The sequence below is a fragment of the Phaenicophaeus curvirostris genome, chromosome 2, assembly GCF_032191515.1.
Source record: "Phaenicophaeus curvirostris isolate KB17595 chromosome 2, BPBGC_Pcur_1.0, whole genome shotgun sequence".
Classification (NCBI taxonomy): Eukaryota; Metazoa; Chordata; class Aves; order Cuculiformes; family Cuculidae; genus Phaenicophaeus; species Phaenicophaeus curvirostris.
The window spans coordinates 97,871,884-97,889,992 of record NC_091393.1 but is presented as its reverse complement, the minus strand read 5'-3'; the positions used below and the strand labels follow the sequence as shown (position 1 = coordinate 97,889,992).

At 36.9% G+C, this 18,109-nt stretch overlaps 1 protein-coding gene and 1 non-coding gene across 2 annotated transcripts in view; both read left to right on the top strand.

Annotated features, from left to right (window-relative positions):
* The window catches only part of MACROD2 (mono-ADP ribosylhydrolase 2), an 890,479-nt gene that overhangs the window by 395,741 nt on the left and 476,629 nt on the right, over positions 1 to 18,109 (top strand).
* On the top strand, positions 9,179 to 9,362 carry LOC138718436 (U2 spliceosomal RNA). The gene has a single exon (XR_011337075.1). It is a non-coding gene; the product is annotated as a U2 spliceosomal RNA (small nuclear RNA).

The window sequence follows — 18,109 nt, the reverse complement described above, 5'->3', positions numbered from 1 at the left end:
TCCATGAATCTAAGAGGGTCATCTGGCACAATTCTTTACAAGCATCCTCTGATCCGGTAATTGATGTTTTATGCCATGATTTTCCTTTTGAATTTTTCTCGGAGTTTGCTTTATGTCACTCTCCTGTAAAACCAGGTCAAAAGTATATTCTGGCAATGACGATGAGCAATACAGAGCGATGTATGAAAATTGCACTGGATGCTATATTGAGTGAATGGCTTTGGGGTTTTAACCTCCAACATTTTGAAGAGAAGAAGGTGGAGGAAGGAATGGGAGAGGTTGTCCCCAGGAACTGTAATGTAATGTTTATTTGTATAAATTTTGAGAAGTGTAAAGTGTAAGGTTTTAGGGAGGTGTTTTAAAAGCAGAACGGTGTTTCCACCCGCTCCTTAGCCTCTAAGTAAGACAGCAGTGTCACCCCTTGAACATCTGACCTGGGTTTGAATGGAAAGATCTTGTTGATTTATGTTCAAAGAAAATGTTAATTTGTTTACATGCCGTGTTGTTCCAGTGGACTTGTTTAGATTACCAGATGCTTTGAAAAGCCAAAGTCTTTGACAGTTAAAAGGAATTTGTGGATTTTTTTCTGTTTATCTGTTGTATTGTTATCTTCATCCAGCCATCTGATTCACTTGTAAGATGTCTTTAAGTAGGTCTTCTTACTTCCATATTCAGTTAAAAAAAAGTTAAATAGTTGTCTAAATTCACATGAAGTGACTGTATACATGGTCAAAACCCCAATTTATTAGATGAAGCAGGGTGACTGTTCGGAGAGACTAGTGTCCCCCTGAAATAATAGCATGTGCTGGCTTCTCTCCTTGGAAAAGAGGAAGAGTTGTGTAGTTTTCCTACTGTTATGTTGGTTTTGAACAGTTAGTAAATAACGTCAGTTAACTTTTTCCTTTTCTTTTTTTTTTTTTTTTTTGTTTCCCCTTCAGTTGTTTAGCTGACAGTTGCTTGACCAGCCATTCTGAAACCAGATGGGAAAATCTGTTCAGATGGCCCTTTTTTTCTTTCTCTTCTTTTTTTCCAGGTCCTCAGGATCTCACTTAATTACAAGGTGTGTAGGGTGCCTATGACCTAATTCCTTTTACCCTAACAAGTGAAATCCATTCAGGAATCTGGGTGTTCCTCACACGTTTTTGAATGGATCTCAAGTTAAGTTAGCAATAATGCAATAGATCTAAATTTATATTGCTTTGAACATAAAATAAATTCATACTTGTTCCCATTGGTGTTTGGTGCAAGCTTTGATATACATATAGTGAAAATTAGCTCCAACTGTTTCATCAAAACCAAAATTTTGTCATTTCTTCTTACAGGGAAGTGAAGTATTTGCCTTGAAAGTATTTGAAAGTTTACACAGTCCTTGTGAAGAAATTTCTGCTCCTTAATGCACGTTATTAACGAATGCCTCTGGTTCATTTGGGAATTTTATATATAGGAAACAGTATTAAGAGTCTTGTGTATGTGATTTTTTTCTAAAGTGTCGGTAACAGTATTTACTGAAGTGTAAATGCGCTGTGGTGGTTTTGCAATACCAGCATTTCAGCAGAAAGCCCAAGGTGAAATTTTATAGAGTATACTTTGGGTGTCTCAACTGATTATAACCTTAAATAACTATATAGAATGTAACGTGAATAATAGAATTATTTGGAAAGTTACTAGAGATAAGTAATTTTTGTAATTTGTATTGAGTGAAGTGTTACAAGATGCTAAATCTGAAAGGATTTAAGATGGTGCAGTATGTGAATGAACATGTAACTGTGCTTATCTGTGCCCTTCTGTTACACCATCTAGTTGGTCCAAGAACAGAATATACAAGCTCCTTTTTGAAGTATTCTCAGTTATGTGGTTTCACGGTCTGTACTGGAGAAGGTGGCTGTGTATACACAGAGATGCGCTCTTCTTTTCAGATATCTCAGAAGGCAAAACTAGAATACCTGTAATTTTTGATTACATGGCTATTGTAATCTCCAATCTCAAACACTTGGCTTCCAGGAAGATACTAGAGAAGCCTGGAGCACCCCTTGGGAGCCAATTTAAAATCCCAGATGACTGGAAGAAATGACCACCTGTGTGTCAAGGGTCCCTATAGGAAATTTAAGTGCTCTTTTTGTTTCATTGTCAATGAGATGAAAACAGAGCCATTTCCCTGAGAAGGTGGAAGGACACAGCCACAGAGTATAATAGAAGTTTACCAGGGAGGTTGGTGAAGGTGCAGCAAGAAGTGGGACAGTACCTTCCTCCCCTTCACAACTACACAATTAATGTGGGCTGCTGTGGATAGAGAGGCAGGCAGGTTATAAAAGTGGGGAAGGCAAGCAGCTGTCACTGAGTTTATTCTTATTATTACTTCCGCAAAACCAAGGGAAGCCTCTGATAATTCACTGCTGGCAAAAATGTTTGTCCAGATTTTACTGCTTCATGTGGTTTCTTTTGATATGTTGGGCAAAATGAACAAGCGTAAAATTGAAACAGGGACAGTAGAGGGGAGGAGAAAAGGAAGGACAAGTCCTAGAGAGCAAGTTGTACAATGCTAGCCCTTAAAGCCTAGAAAAAAAGTCTGTTTAAAATTGCTGAGTATGAAGCAAACATTGCCTGGGTCAGCTTTCCAGCGTGACAGCAATAAACACATGACCAATAATTCAACCTGACAGAAGTTGTTCGAGAATACAAATATCATGAATACTCTGTTCTGCTTATGCACTCGAAATGCAATACATAAGCCTGGATGTCCCTGACAACACTGTCTCTCATTTGATGAGCATCTTCCATGAGAAGGCGCAGCCTTTCTGATCCCATTAGAGAAGAGAGGCTCTGTCTCTGTGGTCCTTTTTGCAACCTGTGCACTCTGTGAACCATGCCATGTGTGGAGGATTTGTTCCGAGATGCATTGGGACCTAGCATGTCAACAGCCAGACTTGTTACGGATGAAACCCTGTTGACAGACAGTGCTAGCTGCACTGCAACCGAGAGATAAAAACAAGAATTTATATTTTTAAGGAAGATTGTGGTGCAAAATTTTGATTATTTATTGGGTAAAGATAGTCAGGGCTTTGTGTTATTGGAGATTCTGTACCCTAGGAAACTGGCAGCGAATTCAGCTTTATGCTGCCAAACTGTACTTCAGAATCTGAGGTTTCATATGAAAAAGGGGAAAAAAGGCAAAACAAACAGAAAACCCTCTATACCCTGCAGCTGCAGAGAAAATACTCAGAAAATCTGACCAGAGTTGTATTCTTGTCTCGAGTCAGCAATCAGCTGGAAGCAATACCTTTGAGAAGAGTGAACTGTGCTGGTCATTCCAGTGCACGCAAGCTATGAAGTCTGACATATTTACACAGTATCTAGCTAATTTCTGTGCTTTTTTTTTTTTTGGCAAAAACATCAGTGTAATGCATGCTGTTTGAGGATGTATTTTCTTGGAGAAGAACAAGAGAACCAGAAGGAAGGTTTATTGTTTTTCATGTAAATTAGAATAAATGTTGAACTTCCCTTCCTCTCTTCTTCTCTTCCCACCCTCCTCCAAAAAGTAAAAAGCAAGCAACTTTTCAAATTGTAGAGAAACAGAAACAAGGGGTATTTTCTTTGCTCACCGGAAAAGCTTTAGTCATATCCGGACTCTTGAAAAAAAAATCAAAACAAAACCTCCTTCTTCCCGCTAACTCCTACATTCTCCTTAGTGCCATGTGCCTCAGCTTACAATTATACAGCTTTTAATACATTCCCCTTCTGCTCTGACAGCTATACAGTGTATAACAGTTGCACAGAGGCAGAAGGCAAATCCTTGAAGCACAAAGAATAAAGAATTCGGTGACAGTTTAAAACAAATGTAGTGAATATGGAAGAAAACATATGTAAAACTGGATATTGATGGCATTTTTTCATTTTTGTGTGTCTTGTATGTGTCTTGTATATCTTGCCTCAAATTTACCTAGCTGGACTGCAAATTCCTTTTGGTGCCAGCTCCACTGAATTTACATTTAGCAGAATGCAAAATACAGAGGATCTTGTACCTAGTGCTCACGATCATCCTGAGTAACCTACTAATCAGTGGAACAATGAAATGGTTGTATGGCTCCCATCACATTTCAGCATTGAAATTCAACATTAGAAAAGCACTGTAATTGCTAATAATTAGTACTGGGTAAGCCTTGCAAGGTTTATTTAAGAATGTCCCCTAGTGTCAGATTTGTATCCAAAGCATATCTGAAGTATCTGAACTGTTTAAGGATCTGGGAGGTAATACTTTGTCATTGTGTGAGATGGAAGACCTGTGTATGAAAAGGCAAGGGGACTGTGAAATAATTACTGATTCTGCATTTAATTTTGAGTCAATGAAAATGCCAGAATGATTGAAGTGTTTATGCTGAAGATCAAGGAGTTAGATTGGAATAGGATAATCAAAACCAGAGACATCTTTCTTAAGGTTTTTTTTTTTAATATTTCTTAGGGAGGAGATAAGAAAGGACTGAGAATATGGCAAGGAAGGGAGTGTTGCAAGGAAAATCAGGATCAGAGGTCACACCTTTGTGAAGTGATGGTTTGAAAATGACAAGTAAAAATAGAAATATGCTTCACTTGATGGTGATGAATGAGTTCCTTGACCCGAGGAGGAAGGCTAGAGGTAGCTTTTCACTGTGGAGATGGTAATTTGATAGCGACAGTTACAGGTGAAAAAGTTTGCAGCTAGAAATATGGTGGAAAAAATGCCTGGTCTTAATTATATATGGGTACTCATGCCCCTGAGCCTTGGTTGGCAGAGTGGCTTTGCTTTTCTGCAGCAAGAGCGGTGATGCTTGCAGTTTGCCATTTTTCCACACTTTCAATGTGATTCTTCCTCCCCAATTTTTTCCAGCTGTTTCCCAGCATGCCTTTTACTTTGTGTTTGTGCTTTGATTATCTTTGGTGCTGGAGTATTCTGCACTGCTCACCTGCACCTTTTCACCACAGATCTGCTCAACTGGCCTTGTAAAGTCGGTAAACTGATGAGCGAGACTAATAGAGCCAATGTTATTGAACCTGGGGTGGTACGTACAGTGGCCACGAAGTGGGAGGCAGGATCAGACTTATCTTGCTTACATACCTCTTGTATTCCAAGGGCAGGGAAGCATTTGCCAATGGCCTATAACTTTGCCTTTCTGCCAGCAATAAATGCCAAGAGTCATGTCAACCTTTTGCATACTAAGCCAAAAAGGGTGTTATGGGCTGCTGACTGCTTCAGTTGAAACATGAAGAATGGATTTTGAGGTTAGTAGAGGTCTATTTGCTTAAAAGAGGTTCTGATCGAGATAAATTATGAAAATGTCAATAAATACCGCATTTTAAAAGGTAATAAACTGACTATTAATGTTGGAGGCAGAGCTCTAGGCAAACATTAGCAGCAGTCTGAACCACCTACCTTTATGTACCTTCTTCCTCTACTCAGCAAGAGGAGCAAAAGCAACCCTGGACGCTGGAAGGAAGTTCTTAAAGACACAACTAGTCAAAATGCTTCACAGATGCCACACTCACGAATTTTGTTCCTTTGTGTGTGGGTTTTAGTCATAACTAGCCATGCAAGTCCCTTATGTGCATGTGACAACAACCCATTTCATGGCTAAAAATACCTAGTACTTTGCAGTTTAGTACAGTGCAATTAATCATATGTTTGGGCATTGTGATGCCGGCTTTTATTTTATTTTGAAATAGTATTTATGGAAAATTGGAAAAAATGGTGAAATACCATGTTAGGTATAATTCTCTTCCAATTGTTTGTAAAAATGTACCACAGATTTCTTCTGAAGGCTTGAATTAAAAATAAGTAATTTTTTCTTATGTCAGGTGAGGGTTTAATTGCTTTCCCACCCAGTCAGGAGTTACATACTACTTGTCAAGTTCTGATCTATACACGTTCACAACACCAGTTTAGAGATTGTAAACTCTAATGACCCATTTGGGGAACGCTCATATCCATAGGTCTCCCCTCTTCCCCTTGGCTGGGCTTGAGTCTGATTAGCGTTTAGACAATGCTTTGAGATCATGATAATGTGCCTTTTAATTAGCATCAATATTTCTAATCTTTTGGGAAATAATAATGTGCTGCTTTTTTACTCCTTGACTGCTGACAGATGGCCACTTATTAAACATCATTAAGTTCTGACATCAATCATTTTTGTGCTTTTTAAAAAACGTTCATCATTTAAATGAAATGATATATATACAGGAGGGAGGTTTTTCACACTGGCTTTCTCAGACTTAGATGCAGTGCTGAAGCAGCGTTTGGTGGAGGCCTGTTTTTTAAGACATTATAATAAGTATAATCTCTTGCCTTATGGTCCCTGTGTGGCCTTGCTAACTTGTCGTGTCAGTCTATATGTGTATGTTAAAAGGGGCTGTTGTATGGAAGTAGCCCTAAGGCTTTTGGGACAAAGCCACTATTTAAACATTGAGAAACTTGAACTTTTGAGAAGCCTGTACTCATACACAGGAAAACATTTAATGCATTTACTCAGGAATTCATATTGTATGTGCTTTGTGAATACCGTGAAAAAGTGAAGATGAATTCCTGTATGTTACTTGCAGCAACACTTTATTTGACTTGACGCATTCTTGGCTAGAACCTCTAATTTGTTATTTGTGAAACGTTGTTTAATGGGTACAATTATGCACTGCATTGTGTCCTTGCTCATCTTAATAGCAGTATTAATTTGCAGGAAGGGACAAAAATTATCTTGTGGAGTTATCAAGCAGTGTTTAGGCTTTCTGAATGCTAATTAATTCAGAGCTCAAATGCTGTACCTGCTGTTAAAAGGCTGGCAGCTTGTATTCATCACCTGAGTGACAGCTGTTCCTAGACTTTTTTTACTTTTAAAAAGAGGGGGAAGTTTAACTCCTTCCATGTTAATGACTGCCATATTGGAATAACAATTGTGAATTTCAAAATTTAAATTTGCAAATTTTTGTCTTCAGGAGATTTGCCAATTTTGATAGTAAGTTAGAGAAAGGATTGGTGGCAGTACATTGTTAAGAGACATTGCTAAGCATTTCCTCAATACAGTGCTAGTTTTTCTATGCAGAAAAAAAAAAGTCTGATATTCCATGTTAGAACCAGATCCTCTGTGTAAACTAGAAGAGCAAGAATTGAAATACTGCTAAGTTAGATTCGAACTATAGCAAGTGTGGAATCAGAAGAATATTGCAGTCAAATCCTTTTTTTAATATTTACTGTTAAGGAAATATTTATTAGTTGCAATTCAATTAAATGTTCACTTAAGCCAAAATAGTAAAGAATCTTTTTATCTTTTATACGCTGCATTCAAAGATCATTGAAGTGGTATTTGTTAAACTGAACTCCTCAATGTTAGAAAGAAACGATAGTCTTTGGTGATAAAAAAAGGAGGCTTAAAGGCATGCAGGTAATTTAATTTAATCTGAGAATGAGAATCATCTGGTGTAATGCTCATGTTCATATGCAGATTTGAGAAAAGTGTGCAGTTTGCCTGAATGAGGAAGTAAGATACTAATAATGGATTACATTCCTTCTTTTTCACAGAACAGGTAGCTAAATATGTATGTTAATAACACACCTCCATGACTTCCTGCCTCCAGTCAAAACATTTTAATTGTACTACATTTTCTTTTTGGAGGAAACATGAGGCATCAAGAATTGTCCTCTGTCAAAGGACAGTGCTTAACCACTGCTGACAAACAAAATTTCACAAAACTTCCAGTTAGTATTTTAGGGTAAATTCAAGGGTTTTTTTTTCCTTTTCCTACTTTAAAGAACTCTGAAGTCTGGTATGTGTGTTGCTATATCAGTATTTCAGAAATAGGGGTGTACAGTAGTTACATCATATTTATTTTAAAATTTTCATTCTCATTTTGGAGGCCCTGTAACTTTAGGGAAACTCAGGGTGGAACTGGCTAATGCCTCTGGGCTTCGATTCTGCTCACATTGGTTTTTATGCCTTTTGATTCAGTAAATCTTATTAAGTGCATGTTTAACTTCCAGCATTCACTGAAAGTTCTGTTGACTTCAGTAGCAAATTAAGCACATGCTTAAATGTTGTTCAGAGCCTTAGGGAAAGATGATTAAACTAAAGAACAAAGCTATGCTATTAGATTATTTTAACTCATTAAAATCCAGTGGATTTTCTGATACCAATTCACCGAATGCTCTTTGTAGAAAGTAAAACCAATTACCCCTTAGTTGGCTGGCTCTCTTGCGCAGCTTGGAACACCAATTCCTGTATTGTAGTTGGGTATTTCTGTTGTGACAATACATTTCCTTTCAACCTACTGTTCTATTCTTAGGAATAATTAGTGATTATAATGAGTTAGTGAAAATATAATGGGAAATAAAAAGGTTTCCGAGCTTGTTTACAAAGTGTTCTTGAATATACTTTTTAAGAAATTATTTTTCCAAATGTCTTTTGTTATTATTCATTAACTTCAAATGATGTTTTTTAGTTTTCATGAAGAGGGATGATTTTTTAAGATTTAGTAGTGGCCCCTTAGTGTTCTTTTGTGTGTGGACAGTGTTACTATATCGTGGGGTTTGATGCAGAATAATTAAAAATCATATTTGTCAAATCATGTAGTCCTGGAATTAGCATGTAGGGTGCTCTAATGAGTCCAGCAAATGTTATGGAAATGCACTGCAATATATAGGTCTGTTCTTAGTATGTTATTTATTAAAAAGTCCTCAACTTTGTAGAATTTCCTGAAATACTTTCTTTAGTGGGGATTGTTGTTCTCAAATCCATGGGGGGAAGGTTCTAAAATAACCTTGTAATGATTCAGAAACCAGAAAATTGCTTATGTGTTGGGGTTGAAGGACAGGGGGGAAGCAGGAGGTCAGAAAGAAGATTGCTGGGTGTTTTTTCTTTTTATTTAGTTTCCTAACGAGGAAATAATCAGACCAAGACTGGAATACTTGGGGAGGCTAGATATGGCATTGTTCTCTTTCCCAAGTTCCTGTCCTGGCACAGTTACTGTATGTGCAAAATCATGAGCTCATCGAAATCTTGGAGTGAATTATTTGTGCTTTGTATTCTGTCTCCAGCTTCTTGAAATAAATCTGAGTGTTAAAGCTACATAATTGTTTCTACTGCGGCATTAAAATCTTACGATGAGTCAGTCTCAGTGTGCTCACTGAGTCAGACCAAGAAACCATTGAGTCTGCTGACTTGCATTTGCTTCTTGACCTTTTGACAAAGATCAAGTGTAGCATATGTTTTTATCAGTTTAATATATGTTATGTCCTCAACTTGAGGATTTTATATTAAATGAGTTTGGGGACTGGGAAATGTACAAGGAGCTTACACCATGGTCTCCATGCATGAAGCCTGGCTATTCTAGAATGGTGTGAAAAGAAACAGAAAGAAATAAAAAAGCAACAAGTCCCCTAATGATTATAAATGAGTGTGAAGGGAAGAGCAGGAATAGAGCAAGCACAGATTATGCTTCTCTAAAGTATTCTCTTAATCTCAAACTATTTTCATCTCAGGGGTTTTCTTGACCCTCAAGAAAACCCCTGTAAAAATAAAAGAAATAGCACTTCTGATTGCATTTTAATTTGTTTTCCCTACCTTCTCTAACCGTATTAATACCTGTTTTACAATGTCCAGTATTATGACATCAGATTATCGCTTTCAGGACTGAGCATTACTTGTACTTGCTGGATACATTGAGCCTACGCTTAGTCACGTCTTTGTTGAAGAGCAAGTTATTGCATCACTGTAGCTTTTTATTTTCATTAACCACTCTTACAAATGTTGTTTTTTTCTGAAAAATGGGATAAAATAGAAGTCAGAAATAACTGCAAAATGCAGAAGTGAAGAAAGATACTGTGTCATGGTGAAATGGTGCATGTAGGATTTGATTTGGTTTGTTTAAAGACCATTGGAAAGATATAGATGTGATCAATATCTTTGTGGGAACATTGCTGTCACAAATGTTTAAATATATGCAGAAATGTGCCAAAAACTATGGAGAGTTGGTGTTCACTTGAAGGTTTTTGATTAAATATCGCCTTATGACATTTTATAAACTGGACGTCCAGAACTGTTCATATATGTTGCAATCAGTGGGTGGCTAACAAAAGCTGGTTTTACTTGTCTTGTGACATAGTTACTGCTGATGCCGGTGTAATGCCACACGTGATGACAAGCATGGTTTATGACATCTTTTGAAACAGAATCAAACCACTAAAGGCCAAGTTGATGTGACAGGGTGAAAACTGGGAGTTGTATGAGAAGCAGTATGAATACGGTTCAGATGGAGTGTGATCAAAATAATTTCTAGATGACATAAGAATTTGACCCTTCAAGGATTTCTTATTAAGTATGTGAGGTAATACAGAAAGGAGGAACCTGTGTCATTGTAAATTAGTGTCCTTGAGTTAAGTTGCATTACCAGGACACCTTCAGTTTTTTAATTGTTTGACCTGCCATGGTCAATAAAAAGAAAGTTAATTTGGTGTCATATTTTTGGGGGTAGCTTGGTGCACTACCAAATTAATTGCAATAAAATAAAATGATAGTTTCAAGAATGCCCCACACTCCCTGTTCCATTTTGAATCAGTTGATGATTTCCTAGGCATTATTTATGGCCTCAGTATTTAAATTAAGACATATTAAATAAAACTGGTGTTTGGGGAGGGAGGAATTAATTGTTTGTTAATTGTAACTATTTTGATGTTGCTGTTTATGTGGATAATACAATATTCTGATTCTTTACAATTTCTGTTTATAAAACCCCTCAATGTCTACAAGACAGAAATCCACTGCAGCAAAATACCATCTTATTACTATGCATGCTACGATGCTTAGAGGTTATTGTCAAAATACAGTGTCTACTGGCAAGGAAGCATTTGTTTGTCATGGGAACAATATGATTGCTCCTTATTTTTCTTGACTGCCAAGTTCTTTAAGCGAAAAGCATTCTAATCCTGGAATAAATATTGATTCTTTTTTTTCTCTGAGAAAATTAATTTAGTGTGAGTTATATTTAGTGTGAGGTAGGGGCAGCTCAGGACCCCACAAGCTACTTAAACCCATGACACAGACCAGCATTCAAGAAGTGTCTTCATTACCCCTGGGTCAGCCCATACATGCTGGTTCTTTCAAAGCATGTCTCCTGAGGCAGAGCAAGAGAGGATTCATGAGCCACTCGTCTATAGAAGCAGGACTACAGACCTTCTTTTTTCCTAGCCAAAAAGTAGTAGAATCTATCTGTCTTCATTCCTGTCCTCATCACCTGTTTTGAGTAGTTCTGTACCTTAAAAACTGTAAATAGGCTGAAAACACAGAAGAGAGAATGTATGTATAAATATATGTATGTATATGGGAATGTATGTATAAAACTGAGCATCAAGTGCTTTCATTCAGCTGACAGGGGATGTGCTCATCATTTAAGATGGGCTCAGTGGCACGTTCTTGATACACAAATTGAAAGAACAGGCAACAGCTATAGGAAGAGTTGGACAGATTTTTTGAAAGAATTGCATGCAATCTTAGTCCTTATCAGAATTAAAGCACAAGCTCATGTTACTGGATAAATTATGTCACGCAACTACAAAATTTCTGCTGCCCTGACATGAAAATTAACTTTCATTCGTAATTTAACAATTATACCGTATTGGTAAGATTGCTGGGTTCCTTGTAGAGAGAGATGCCTACAGTGTCTTGATTTGGCCATTATAAAAGCAACAATTAGCATTCTGTTAAATCAGTTTAGTGGAATTTATTACAACATGGTAATCTCTGGTGTTTGTAACGTCTGTAAGCTTCTGATGTGCTGAACAACTGGATATGCTAGTGAAACTATTGGGGTTTTAAGGTTTTTGTGCTGAATACTGGCCTTTCTATTATAGCACCGGCCATTTCCTCAGTAAAATCTTAAGAGATGAAGAATATTGTTAAGGATTGTACATTTTCAGCAAAATGTTAATTGAACATCCTCAGCACTGTGGTTCCAAAATCAGTAGTGTTGAATTATTATTGAATTGACATTTTACTTTATGTTTTATTTTTGACTCATGTTCTTTTAAAAAACCAAAACCAAACCAAAACCGACCCCACCACAATAAAAAACAAACAAAAATGAACTATCATATAACAATAACTCACTCACTTCTTCTGTGCCTCATACAGAACATAATCCTGCCATTGACTTTCTGAAAACAGTTAGGATTGTTTGAGAAGTTTTTAAGCTAAAATGGGGACTTCCACATGGCCTGTATTATCTCTTCGCAAGGGAATGTGTTTTGTTAAAGTGACTATTTATGAGATACAGTACTAATGTCAAACTTCGTTCTACTGTGTGAAGTAACATAATTAAAGTACAAAAACAGCAGAACCAAGCAGTGGAACATTGTTGAACTTGTAGATGTTTCCACATCGGTGATTTAAAATTGGATGGAACAGTGATATGACTGTTTGAGGCATGTCTGTGTGCGATGTAAGAAAAACAAGCCTTAAGCAACTTAAATATTTCCATTAGAAAGATTTTATCCAGAGAGGAAGGTGCAGTATTTATGTGCGATAGAAGCAGGGTATTTTTAGAATTATTTTAAATTTCTTTGTAGTAAGTCTCTGCATAATTAGAGAATAGATGCAAATCAGATAAGGTAGCAGTTTGTCCCATTTGTGTGAAATGATCTTCCAGGATAAAATTACAATTTATTACCTTCTAAATGCTGCATTCATTTGGGAGTAAATTAATTAAGGCTAAGTTGATAACTATCTGTTGTTACCCTGCAGTCATGACATGGCAAGACACAGAGTATCTACATGCAGAACTCATTTGTACAAAAAAAAATATAAGTGCCTGTGCCTGTTGGTTCTAGAGCTGTTATGTGATACTTTAAATAAATTACTTAATTCCATGTTCAAAATACCCAGGTATGATATTTTATTATTGTTATTATTAACTTATGTTGCATTAGTATAACAGTTCTTTCCTCATTTGAGAGCCTTTTCTCATGATACAGGAAGATAGTGTGTATGCACTATGCCCTTGGTTTACTACTTCATCCATGCTGTGACTTGAACAAGATGAACTAAACATTACATTTAGTAATGTAACTAAAGCATCCTAAAATTATGCAGTTAGGGGTTCCCTGAATGATCTTCACTGATGAGCAGGACGTATTTGGAGGTTTTATCAGGATATAGATTTCTTAGTTACTGTGTACATGCTAGAAAACTGGTCAGTTTCCTTGTTTCTCTTTGAGGGGAGATAAAAAATGCATGGAGCAGTAATGCTAAGACTGTCAGTGTTTGAAACAGTTAAGACAACAGAGAACTGCATATGAGCTTTCCATTGGGTAGAAGATCCTTGACTTGATGTCTGCATGTGTTTAAACACAATTGCTTTCGATCCTTATTCCAGTAATCTTGTGTCATTTTCTGCTGAATTATTTTTTCTGCCCTAAAATTAAGCTGACTGCAAATCAGTTTCATATGATAATGTCGAATCCATAGGTGTATGTTTCTACATTAACATTCTTTTGTATGAATTCTCTGCAATATTGTCTCAGTGAGATGGATAGAAAAAAAAACACCTTGAATCTTTTAAAAATCCTTTTGATTACTATCTTCAGGTGGATATTTTGAGGAATTAATATAGCCAGAGCTTAATCATAAACTTTTCCGTTTCCTGACAGTAGTGACATTTGCTTGTTTCTAGACAAACAGATGAATCATAGCTAATGAGTTGTTTTGATCATTTATGGTGTTAATGCAGAATGAAAGCTCATATATTTTGACCCTATACCTCTGAATTAGCTGTGGAAGACTGAAAGCCTAAAGGCTTGTTTTGCAAAGACTTATAAACTGCTCTAAAAGTGGCTCCGTTCAGCAGGCTTCAGCCATGGGAAAGTGCATGTGGAGGGAGTTTGCAGGGTAAGTCATCATCCAGTAGACATTTGCTGGCATATAGCCCTAGAAGCTGAATATTTAGTAACACTTTTTTTTTTTAATTTTTTTTTTTTTTTTACATTAAGCTTTACCTGTGGCTCTTGCTGTGAGTGAAATTGAGTGGTAACCTGTGATCCCAGTGAGTCTGATTCACAGCAGGCTTTTTAGGTAGAAGGTTTAGCAGCACTGTCTGCACTGTCTGCTTGATTGTCCAAATACAATAAGTAAGAAAAAAAGAAATGTGGGTATAGGAAAGAAGGAAAGAGGATTGGACAGGATGATGCTAGATATAGAAAATAAAAAGGGAAACCTTGACTAGATTGAAATTGAGAATACTCACCTGTCCCAGTTTTAGTATCCCTATATTTTTTTGGTGAAGAGTAACAAAAAGAAGTATGGTGTTTCAAAGCGTGGGGATTTGCACCTCTTGCATGTTGTTTAGTACAGGAACAAGAGTTTGGTTCTGAAGCTGACTTCCAATAGTCAGTTTGGGAAGCATGATATCAAATATTTCTCTGGGGAGCAGTATTAGACTTTGAGTGTAATTCAGCTAACATGGCAAATTGAGTCCTGGAATGTTCCTGTTTCTCTGATTTTAAAAGTATTTTCCTGTATGTTGGGATTTTTTTTTTTTTTCCAAAGTGGATATCTAACCCGCAGGCTATGTACTAGCCTTTAACTTTAACCTTTTCATTTTACTTGACACTCTGGAAGAAGAGAAGAGGGGAAATGCTGTCAGAGAGTTTACACAGAGGGTGGAGACTGGTGGTGGTGAAGAGGATAATGGCTTTAGCTCTGATTTTTCTTCCTCACACTGCAGCAAGGCATCTGTATTCTTTGCTGGGTGCAACCAGCCTTCAGGAAGGTTTTGTTCCTGCAAACCACAAGTCAGTCAGCAGATCATTTGGGAAATTACAGAGACTCCAGAGCTGGACTTGCGATGACTTGTTTTAAAAACAAATAAAAAGTGTGGATGGATGGATGGATGGATTGTGAAGAGGAATGATGGAAAGAAAGCAAGAAAGGAAGTAGGTATACTTCCATCTGCAGTACTGTAAAAATAATACTGCTATAGGTGTCACGAGCTGCCAGCCAGACATAGCAACAGACCTTTGTCTTCCATTTCACATACAAAAATAAAAAAAATAAATAAATTCAAAAATCAGCTTGCATCTTGCTGGCACTTCAGGGGGATTGCTGACAGCAGTGAAGGAATAAGAGCGAATGTTTCTGGGCTGAAAGTAGCTGAAGTCTTATCATGTAATTGGTTATTATACCATAGTATTCAGGCAAATGTGTGTAGTGTAACAGTATGCCAATTATTTTGTCTAGTAATCAGACTCTTAATTTTATGATGCAGAAAAAAAAAGCCTTTTTCAATTACTTTAATATGCTACATTCTTTAAATTAGATTGTCTATAGGCAGCATAAAACAGTATTCTCCAAAATTATTTCAGAAAACAAAGAGCATGTGTGATGCCTGAGCCCATCTACAAGAGAAACTGTGGAGTGGCATAGGTTCTTGTTATTTGCTTCTGTATGAACAGCTCTGAGTAAGTGTCTGTTCTCAAGAAATATACATTTGCTGCATTCTGGCTCAGCAAAGGCTGTGTGTCTATTTGACATGCTCTCAGTGGAGAATTGCTTATCCATGCTTGATCCTGACTGGTTTCACCTTCCAAAAGAAACTAGTATAGGTCAAAAGTTGGTGAGATGGATTGAAAAGTGTTTCCAGCTGATGGAAATGCTTTTGGAAACCAAGTTGGGGAATTTGAAATCTAATCTATTCTCAACGGAAAAACAGCAAATAGTCCATGTTTCAACACGAACAAGCTATTCCAGTATCTAAAGTGCTGACATACATGAGTTTTTCAAATAACAGAGACTGTGAAGAAACTACTTTTGCATTAACGGTACAAATACAAAATACATTCTGTAATGGACTGTGGTGTGCCAAAAGTACTTTCTTTTTTACTAGTTTGCTGTAGTGCTAATGGCCACACCTGTATATGAATGTCTCCAGACTCCCTTTCCTTTTCCAATTCTTACATCTGATTATTTTGGCATTCTTAATTTCTCATTTCTTTCCCTTTCTAAATTATTAATATTTTCCCATCTGTAGTTGACTCTTTCACTCCCTTATTTGAATATTCATAATTTCCATTTCTTTTTTTCTCAACTGAATTTTTTTTCCTGTTTACTTTTTTCACTTCTGCCTGTTTACCACATTTAGGTTCTTCCATATACTTTTTTTTTTCTGGTATTGTCCAACACTTTTGGGGAAATACATTCTGAGTTGTTACCTGTACCTCTACCTGAAAGAGTGTGTGCTGTGGGGCTTAGGAGGAGAAAAGTATATCTTGTTGAACAAAGGTTATTTTATACGTCCTTGATTTACTTAGCTGCTTTTCTTTGCCTTCCACTCCCTCCATCTGTCTCTGACTATAAGCAGAATGTAAGGCAAAGTAAGGGCCAAGTGTCTGTTAGGTTTCCTGTTGAAATACAGACTAATGATGATGATGTGAGTCAGAGACTGAGTAACACTGGGCACAACAGCATGGAAGTACTTCACATGTGTTTCTTTATTGTAATTTTCCTTTTTTTCATTCCTTAGTTTGCCCCTTTTCCCTCTTCTACCTTTCCTGGCTCATGTTTACAACTAATTGATGTATTATAGTAGATCTTTAATCAAACACAGTTACCTTCTCATCTGCCTGGAACTGAGAGCTTCTTAGGTATAGGATTTGTACCAAGACTGCTAAGCTGCCCTTCTTGGCTTTGCAAAGCTAAATAAATCTGAGTATAACCATACCTCCTTCGTCCCACCCCCTGCGCCCCCCCCAACCCTGCCCTTTGCACATCACAGATTTCTTAGTCAAATGGCTGTTTGCAAATTTGTAGTGTAAATTCAGAACTAAATAAGACAAGGAGCCCTCTACAGTTGTTTTGGTGAAATCTTCAAAAACAGTTTAGCAATTTAATTTCTCCTGACAAGGACAATCAGCAAAGACAGATTTCTATAGTACAGAAGCAATCTCGTTTGACTTTCTCGAGCACATTCTCCCACTAGCGACTGACTACAGATATTAAGAGGAATTTCTAACAAATCCTATTACAATGGGTCAAGCGCTGTCTCTCTAGATGTACTTACTTATTGAAAGCTCACTAGAAGTTTATTTTAATGCAGCCGTTTTATGGTGCTTGGAATATCTTCATAGTCTGCATTGCTGCTACTATAGGTAATGGATGACCACTTGGTTAATGTTTGACAGCAGTTACAATGCACATCTCCCAGAGATAAGTGTCCTTATGTCTTTATACGAGAACTGACCTTCAGGGACAGTAAACATATTGTTTGGCAACAAGTTAATTACAGACTTTATCTTCCAAAAACATTCATGTCACGGGTGGGATAATTAAGATGTCCTTGCAACTGAAAAAAGTTCTTGAGTTATAGTAATGTTCTGAAGAAAGTGTTAGAAACCGAGGTTGCAACAGTATTAAAAGAGCTGTGTATTCATGTTATTTTGAAGAAATAATTCTCCTCTTAAGGCTATAAAAATGAAAGATGGACTTAACTGATATGTATGGCTATATATTATGTTACTCTGAAAAAAAGGAAGGGATTTGGGTTGTGCAGGGGTACGATGGGCAAGCAGAATGATTGTGTTTGATTTACTGGGGGATTGATTGCTAGGGTTTATTTTGATTTTCTCCCCTTTCCTCCTTTTAAGACCTGTATGTTTTGTTAAGCTGTTAGGATCATGTTGGCCCTTTCTAATTTTATAATGTGAACTTCATAGTGATAAATAGCTAATTATTTGCAATTGAATTAGGCTATGAATTTAAATATGACAGAAACAGATGTACCGGTGATTACCTTCGATGCATTTCTCAGGGGGTCTAAGTTTAACATAGTATAAATACCTTCCAGAAATGTTATTTCTGAAATGGAGCAGAGCAACTATTGAAGAATATCATAGAGATGTTAATGAGATCTGTGGTGTATGAATGTCCTCCAGAGTGATGTACCTCAGGTGTGATGTGTGTTTCGTTTTTTTTTTTTGCCTGGAAGAATTTGGGAAGGGAGGAGAGGAATGTCTGCTGGTGAGAACTGAAGTTCCCATTCTGGAGTGTTGAATCTCTAAATGGGAAGCACATCTTTTGGGTTAAGTTATGAAGTATTTTTTTCACAATGTATA